This window comes from Sinocyclocheilus anshuiensis, unplaced genomic scaffold, assembly GCF_001515605.1.
Source record: "Sinocyclocheilus anshuiensis isolate Anshui unplaced genomic scaffold, SAMN03320099.WGS_v1.1 scaffold1089, whole genome shotgun sequence".
Classification (NCBI taxonomy): Eukaryota; Metazoa; Chordata; class Actinopteri; order Cypriniformes; family Cyprinidae; genus Sinocyclocheilus; species Sinocyclocheilus anshuiensis.
In genome coordinates this window covers 953918-962098 of record NW_015555709.1, presented here as the reverse complement: position 1 = coordinate 962098, position 8181 = coordinate 953918, and the positions used below count along the sequence as shown (strand labels likewise).

At 35.5% G+C, this 8181-nt stretch overlaps 1 long non-coding RNA gene across 1 annotated transcript in view; it reads left to right on the top strand.

The window, feature by feature from the left end:
• Positions 1–840: 840 nt before the first annotated feature.
• Positions 841–8181, top strand: part of LOC107671844 (uncharacterized) — an 8386-nt gene continuing 1045 nt past the window's right edge. The window contains exons 1-2 of the long non-coding RNA XR_001632257.1: positions 841–884; positions 5525–5638. This is a non-coding gene — a long non-coding RNA (uncharacterized LOC107671844). The remainder of the gene's footprint in view (positions 885–5524; positions 5639–8181) is intronic.

The window sequence follows — 8181 nt, the reverse complement described above, 5'->3', positions numbered from 1 at the left end:
ATATTATATTAAAGTTGTAGTTGAGAGAAACTGAAGTCGGGTTGCGCATGGCACATTTCAGTGGTTGTCTTTTCCTGCTTGATTGTCACAATAAAGGCATCGATTTCACAAGCTACTCCAGTCAGATCAATCGCGTAGGCAGTTTTCGATGTGTGTTTACTCTACAGACTGCCAGATTAGATTATGTGCGCTCAGGTAGGGGGTGCGCTCGACTACGGGAAAAAAAACCCCTCTAGAAATCAATCCCTCATTGGCACGGCTTTCCGAAAGCGCTGATCTTGAGCATATGTCTTCTAATTACTCTGATGGGAGCTTGCTAATGGGCACAGAGCCGGCCTCGCGCTCACTGCGAATGCTCGTTAATGTCTCTGTCACAACGTAGATCCCCGGGCCCCGAGATCAAGGCTCGGGAGCGTGGACGGCCCCTAACCGCCTCTGCTTCCCCCCGCCAGTACATGAAACTGTCTCACTTCCCTGTCTAATTGCTTTCTAAATTATTAACCTCAATGAAAGGAGGACAGTGTCCCGTTTGACCCGCTTATATAGCTGAAGGTTTGGGAGCTGGTGCTTCATGAGAAATGTGTGAATGCATGCAAATTTAACCATCTGTGGAAGATTTGCCATTTGCACAGGTTATTACCGACTTTGACCTCTCGTATGAATTTATGCATTTTTTATTTTTTGTTTTATACACATAACTGAGAGACATCTCAGGTTTGTTTTGCTGAATTTGAAGCCGCAAAAAAGTGAAAAAGTGCACTCGGTTCTGACAAATTTAATTAGCTTGTGAATTAGGGTGAATTAATCGCAGCTGTGGGTGTGTGGTTGTATTGTGACGTCTCCGCAGGTAAGGAAAATGCCTGTTCGCAGCACTGCCGAAGACTGTGAGTAATTATGTTTGTTTTTTAATACCCTTGTTTTGGCGTAATTGCCAGTCCCAGCATGCCCACACACTCCTGCAAGAACAAATGTGATTTATTCATCAATTCAGTGGTAGAGGTTTACACATTACAAAGCATAAACAATTCCCTCATGGTATTGTTAATAATTCAGTAGGTTATACGTTAATAATAGATAAATTCTACTGTCTCTGTAAATAGCTTTTAAATGTCACATGCTCCGTTTTAAGGTGCCGTGTTTAACCAGCATGTATTTCATCACCTCAGTTGCCGGATCACCTGTGTGGAACGCTGTTTTCCATTAAATAGCCACTTGTTGAAAGTGTAAAGGCAAGCGGAGCATCTTTTTAAGGTTATTTTAAAATAATTTTGTTGGTGAAGCTGCTATTATCAGCAGCTTGTAGAGTGAAAACCTAAGGCAATTCTTTACAGTGTATATCACTTAAATAGTTTTTTACAGCGTGTTTTGTAGTAATATCACTTTTTTTGTGTGTAATTTTTTTACAGCGTGCAGTATATAACTTGTTGTTTTTACAGTTTTTAATTTTTAAAATATTTTATATTTTTTTAGTAATATCAATTTTTTTTGCAGTACAGCATAGTTTTTTACAGTGTATATTGTTTCAAAAGTTTTTTTTTTCGTAATATCGCTTTTTTACATTGTAATTTTCTACAGTGCATTTTGTTTTTACAGTTTATATCACTTACAGTTTTTTACAGTGTATTTTTATAGTGTATATCACATATTTCTCAGTTTACTGTAAAAAAAGTATTTAAGTGATATATATTAAAATACCTTGTGAAAAATCATATACACTATAAAAAATATCTTGGCAATATACACTGTAAAAATAAAAAAAAAATAAAAAAAGATTATTAAGAAAATACTATTTCAGTCTTTGTACTTCAAAATTCCATGCTTAATCCAGTGTGTTACTTGCCTGCTTCTCTCTCTCCCTTTTTTTTTTAATTTTTAATTTTTTTTTTAATGTTTGCGAAATTTACTAGAAGTTTACTGTTTCTGGGTGAAATTTGTTTCAATGTAAACCCTAAACCATTTTTTTAAACGCAGAACAGCATTTATTTGGTGCAAAAACAGTGAGAAACTCAATGAGAATAACATAATTGTATTTTAACCTATACATTTACATTAAATGCAACTATTACACCTGAAAACAAGGTTACTGTATGTAACTGAGAAAAGAATAGTATCAAGCATCAACTTAATATTTTTTCGATAAATAATATGAATCAATTAATCTTTTTTTTTTTAATCGATTAATTGAATGAACATTCAGAATTAACTGAATCATTAAAAATAAAGTTTTCCCAACTGTCACTGTTACTGGAAAAGCCGCACTATTTTGGAAACTGCAATTTTCCAAATGAAAAATGCAATTAAATTCATACTACTTTTAGTTACTTCCTCATTAGTTGCCTGTGACCTTGTGGTGTCTGAAGGACAGTCAAGCAGCTTTTGACATTGACCGCAGTGCATTGACCTTCTGGCTATTTGGGAATTTTGCTACAACAGTCTGGAGGTCAGCCTACTAAGATGTGACTTTACAAATGTGTCTCTCCTTCCGTGATAAATGTCCTAGATCAGGTTGATGACACTCAGACACACAGGGAGAAAGCTATTTATGGAGTATGCTAATGGAATATAGGGAATCACAACCCTACTTACACAGATATAGGTCTTTCCCCTCCCATCCCAAAATTTGGTAGCTCATCAGAAAGTGTTCCGAAATCCCATTGAATTGCTCAATGGTGTGTCCCGAAAACATCCCTTTGGGTGTGTAATTTATGTGGCCTGGATCATTGGCTCCTGTCAGAACTGTGTTGATTGTCTGGTGTCTGTTGGACTGTGATTATTTAATCAGGTTCAATGATGCAGAGGAAGCATCAGGATGTATGTTTATTTCTCTTTGGAAGTTATCAAAGTGACAGCTTCATGATTTTCCAACACACACTGATGATAAAAAAGGAACGTAAATGCCCACCTACATGCTTATGACTTGAACTCACCCATTCTTTCCAAATATCAGTTAGCTAGTTTAGAGTGTTTGGAGCGATTTTCTCATTTATTTTCTCTGTCTCTCTCTCTCTTGCTCGCTCACTTGTTCTCTTCCGCTCTTCCTCTTGAGCTCAGCCGAGTCAATCACAACATCATTTCAAGTGGATAGTTCATTAAGCAATGCAAATTGGAAAATGAAGTGAGCTCTTTAAAAAATGCCACCACAAGCACCTCTCCTGTCATCAGTGACAATCAGAATTTAAAGTTAATGCTAAAATAGTCTTTACTTGAAATGTATTTAGTCTATAAATGTTTGCATATTTTAACATTTACAGTCAAAATTGTAAATCAAGAGACAGGTTTAATCATATTTAAATTGGTTGCAAATAATTGTTGCAAACTGTCAGTAGGATGTTAATCACTGTTAAGACAATATGTTATAATTCCAGTTTTTGTATATATAAGTATGATGTAGAGTAGATTACCCCATTTGTATTTTTTTTAAAGGAAATTAATCCATTTATCCTGCAAAGACATTTAACATTTGACATTTAAAAGTCAGAGTAAAGACATTAATAATGTCACAAAAGATTTCTGTTTCAAATAAATGCTGTTTCTAAATTGATAATAATAATAAGTGTTTCTTGAGCACCAAATCAGCATATTAGAATGATTTCTGAAGGATCACTACTAAAAAAAAATCAGCGTTGCCATCACAGGAATAAATTGCATTTTAAAATATATAAAACAGAGATTTTTTTTTCAGATCATTAGTGTTTTTACTGCATTTTTTTTATAATAATAAAAAAAAACTTATTTCTAAAACATAAAATCTTAACAAACCTAAACTTTTTAATGAAAGTGTTATTTCTTCAGTGTTAAAATTCTTTCTCGACCATCCTGGCATAAAGTACTGTAGCAAATTTTCTCAACCGTTGGCATGAGTTTAGGGGTAACCTGTTTGAAATCAGTCATTATGTTTGCAATTGCATTTGATGATGCTAGTGGCACAGACATTACATTCTTAACCTTTTAAAGAAGAATAAAAAGACAAAGCCAGACGAATCAAGACCTAATGGGCTAATTTCTCCACAGCTTGCTCCATTTTGATTGATATGCATTTCAGTTCGGATTGGATTTGAGAAAAGTGTGTGGTTGACAGCAGTCTCTCTGCACAGTTCACAAAATTGATAGATTACCATGTCAGTATATTTTCTGTTCACATTTTGTCATTATGACAGCAGAATATACATGTGGTTTGTATTCACAATGTGTGCGGTTTTGAATCTGTTGCTGTTTCTTTCAGTATTTCTCTCACGCTTATAGACTATACTTCAAATCTAAGTTTCATTTCACTATCTGACCAGCATAAACCACAGTGTGTTTGTATCGACTTGAGTGTTGTGAGTAGTAGCGCATCTGTTTGTTTTGGCACTTTAGCAACACAGAAGAAGAAGGCTATCTGCTATCTATCTGCTGCTGAGGTGTTGCAATAGATAACTGTCTAACTGAGCCAATAGTTTTATACAGTATATGGTTGTAAAAAACACTTGTATTCGTTGTAACTGTTCAACTGGCCCCTGATGGACAAAATCACTGTGCTTGTGGTCCCCGTGTTGTTTGAGTTTGAGACCCCTGCTCTAGTGTGAAAGTGCCCTGAAAGAACAGTGTTTGAAAAGTAACAAACTAAAACTTGTAGGCCATAGTATATCAAGCTACTCTAAGAAAGGCAATAATAGCTGATTTTTGCAGTCCTGCACTCGGATCTGTAATTCCCTGAGCTTCCTCTCTCTCATCCATGAAGTCGCCTGAGGCCTCCTGCCTCATGTACGTTCTCCAGCTGACAGCTTGCAGATCCCATCTCTGCAATTCAGAATGGGATTCATTGCTCTTTGGAGCCACATAAAATCTGTATTGCAACCATAAAGAATTTTAGCACTTTCTTTCAGTGTTTTCATCCACCATTTAATTCAAAGAGGTGTACAATACTGCTGTACATTAGTCAGGTCAAAATCTCTCTTAAACAAAAGGTGCACTTGTGCACCTGCTAACTAGAGGTACAGTTACTTAATGTATTGTATACTTAATATATTGTTAAGCAAAATAATTGCATAAATAATAAACCCATCTTGTATATGTATGTAAAGAGGTGATTAATAATATCTATCTATCCATTCATCCATCCGTCTCTGTCTGTCTGTCGTTCTGTCATTCTATCATTCTGTCATTCCATCAAGCATTGTTTCATTCTGTCTATAATTCTATCTACAGTATCTATAATCACTGCTTCATACTGGTTATTTTCGACCTCATGCCAATGTCATGTCAGAAGTAATCTTTTGATGTTTTCAAACATTTGTTAATTTTCTAGAAATCTAATCTGTTTCCATGAGTCAGGATTGGCCTTAAGCATCAGTGTAGTTCATAGCTGCTTAGCAGTAACTTATTTTACACATGACTGGACATGATCTTGTCATCTTCTAAACCACTAGCTGCTCAGTCCTGATGAGTTCGCGACGCTGATCCGCAGGCGCTTTCTGAATGCCACAGCTATATCAATGCCTCTAATTATATTGTGTCTGTTGCTGTCACTGTCTCGCTGTTCCAGACGCAGATGAGACATGGTACCCTCACCTCTGTCAGCCTGATGTCCTCCCGTCATGTTCAGTGAGTGTTCCATAACATCGCTCCGCTTCATCAGAGCTTGTGTTGAGGTAATCAAGTAAGTATGCTATTCAGTACTAAGAGTTTCAAAATAGCATGATGCTTTTGAATCACGTCATCAATGAAGTAAATCTTCATCTCTCGCCTCTTTTGCATATGTGTGTGTCTGTGTTTGCATGGTTAAGCATCCAGTTATCTTTTTAGAAATAAAAATGTCTTCTTGAAAGTCAATATAAAGATCTTTTGGTTGATAATACACTACTTTCAAATGTTTGGGATTAAAAGAAATTAATAATTTTGTTCTGTAAGGAAAATGAAATTGAGCAAAAGTGACAGTAAAGGTGTTTATAATGTTACAAAGAATTATATTGCAAATAAATGCTTTCTTTTGCATTTTATATTTATCAAACAATCTTGAAAAAAATTGTTTCCACACATGACGATGTGACACTGAACCCTGCAGTAACAATTTATATTAATAATGATTTAGCTTTGCCCTCACAGCAATAAGTAAATTTTTTTAACAAAATATATTAAAATAGAAAAGTTATTTTAAATTGTAAAGATATTTCACAATATTATAGTTTTTACTGCATTTTTGATCAAAAAACAGTCTTGCTGAACAAGGAGACTTTCAAAAACATAAACCATACTGAACCCAAACTTTTTGAATGGTAGTGTATATTTTTTCTCATGAGATGAGAAACAAATGTTTCTCACAAACCCTGCAATAACTTAGTTTCCATTTTATCTGTCATAGAAAGAAATTCGAGCATTTATCGTTGCTCATTGCATGTGATTAGTGATTTGTCAAGCGTAATTTATTAAGCCCAATACTTGATTTTGCTCTGGCTTGTCAGTTTGGTTTGAAATCGTTTGTTTTTATTTGCCATTGTGTGCTAACAATATCACATGCTTGTCTTCGGTGACTGGATAATGCAGTATTTTTAGCAGTGAGTGGCAGAGACCAGAATTTCTGCACACGGTCGAACAAAAGCATTGAAAGAAGTGGCATCAAAAATCTGACAGGGGTCACATGCTAAATTTACACATCACACAGTATTACATAAATGTATTAAGACATCTTTTTCTCAGAAAGTAATGGTTGCATCTAGAGTGACGTGCACAGTGAATGTAATTTTTTAAAAACTATAATATATTTTAGAAAGTCAGTATTATATATGTAAGTTAGAGTGGCAAACCACAATGTACAGTACAGCTGCTACAGATTCCAGCTTTTTTTTTATATAAACTTTGATGGATGAAAAGCACCGAGGCAAAGACATTTATCGCACTCAGGAGCAGGAGAGGTCAGCGTGTGCAGTTATTCACTTTTTGACTTTTAGTGTTTGGACTCTCTCTCGCTTTCTCTCTTTTTGGCTCTTTGGTAACAGTTCCTCTGTGGCAGTAAAGAAATCGAAAACCGTGACTCACTGATAAGGAGCACAATTGGGGGCCAGTCTGTGGGCTGTCAGACGGAATGTACTGTCTGAAAAGACAAGAGAAAACGAGGGAAGGGCATGTCATGTTCCTCCAGAGTTTTTCAAACTTATCTGCAAGATTTTTGTCCCCAAGTGGCTCCTTAAAATGTAATTGTCCTATCTTGGGCTCTTTGTTCCTTAATAGCTTTATCCGAGAGGTTTGCTTAGTCAGCGTTTTTTTTTTGTAAATTTTATTTCCTAAAGAGTTGCTATACTTGCTTAATTCACACGTCTCAGTCAAATCTGAGATAATCAGATTCACTGGCTGTGTCCCAAACCGTAGTAATATACAATCCACATAGACAACTACCTTAAAAGGCAGCATCTTTAATGTGCTACCATGTGGTTGCTAGGCTTTGCCATGGCAAATTGCTGTTCTTTAATGTCTACAGTTGATACAAACACATTTTGACCATAGAATTTTAGGTTAAAAAAAGTATTTATTTTAATTATTTTCTAAACTGCATTATAAAATTCAATCACAATTTAATAAATTATTATTTCATTTAATAAATTATTTTTTAATTTAATTTAATTTATACTCTATTAATATATTATCTAATTTCAAGGTTTCAAGGTTTAAAAATGTGATGATACTTTTTATGATACCGTTGTTGCTAGATATTTGTAACAAACCAGTCCACTGAAGGCGAGCGTAGTGAGAACCCAAGTGCAGTTTTATTTACAGTGATCCAAACATCCAAACATAATCCAAACAAGATACACAGACTTGACTTGACTTGACGAGGCATGAACAGACTTGACTAGGCATGAACAGATCTGACGAGGCACAAACAGACTAGACTCACCGACAGCGGGTTACAACTTCAATACACGACCAGGGCACAATGGGAACATGAAGGCTACTTATAGCAGACAAGGAGGGTCACATGACATGAACAAACCAATGGGTAACAAGACACATGACTAAGACTACCAATCAGAACATGACACATACACAAGGCAGAGATACAAGGGAAGCATGACAATAACAGGGTGAAACAATTACAAAATAAAAGACATGAAAACATGAACATGAAACAAAACCCAAACACCACATTACATATCCCCCCCTCTAAGGGCGGCTCCAGACGCCCAAACAAAACCCAAAAAGTCCAGG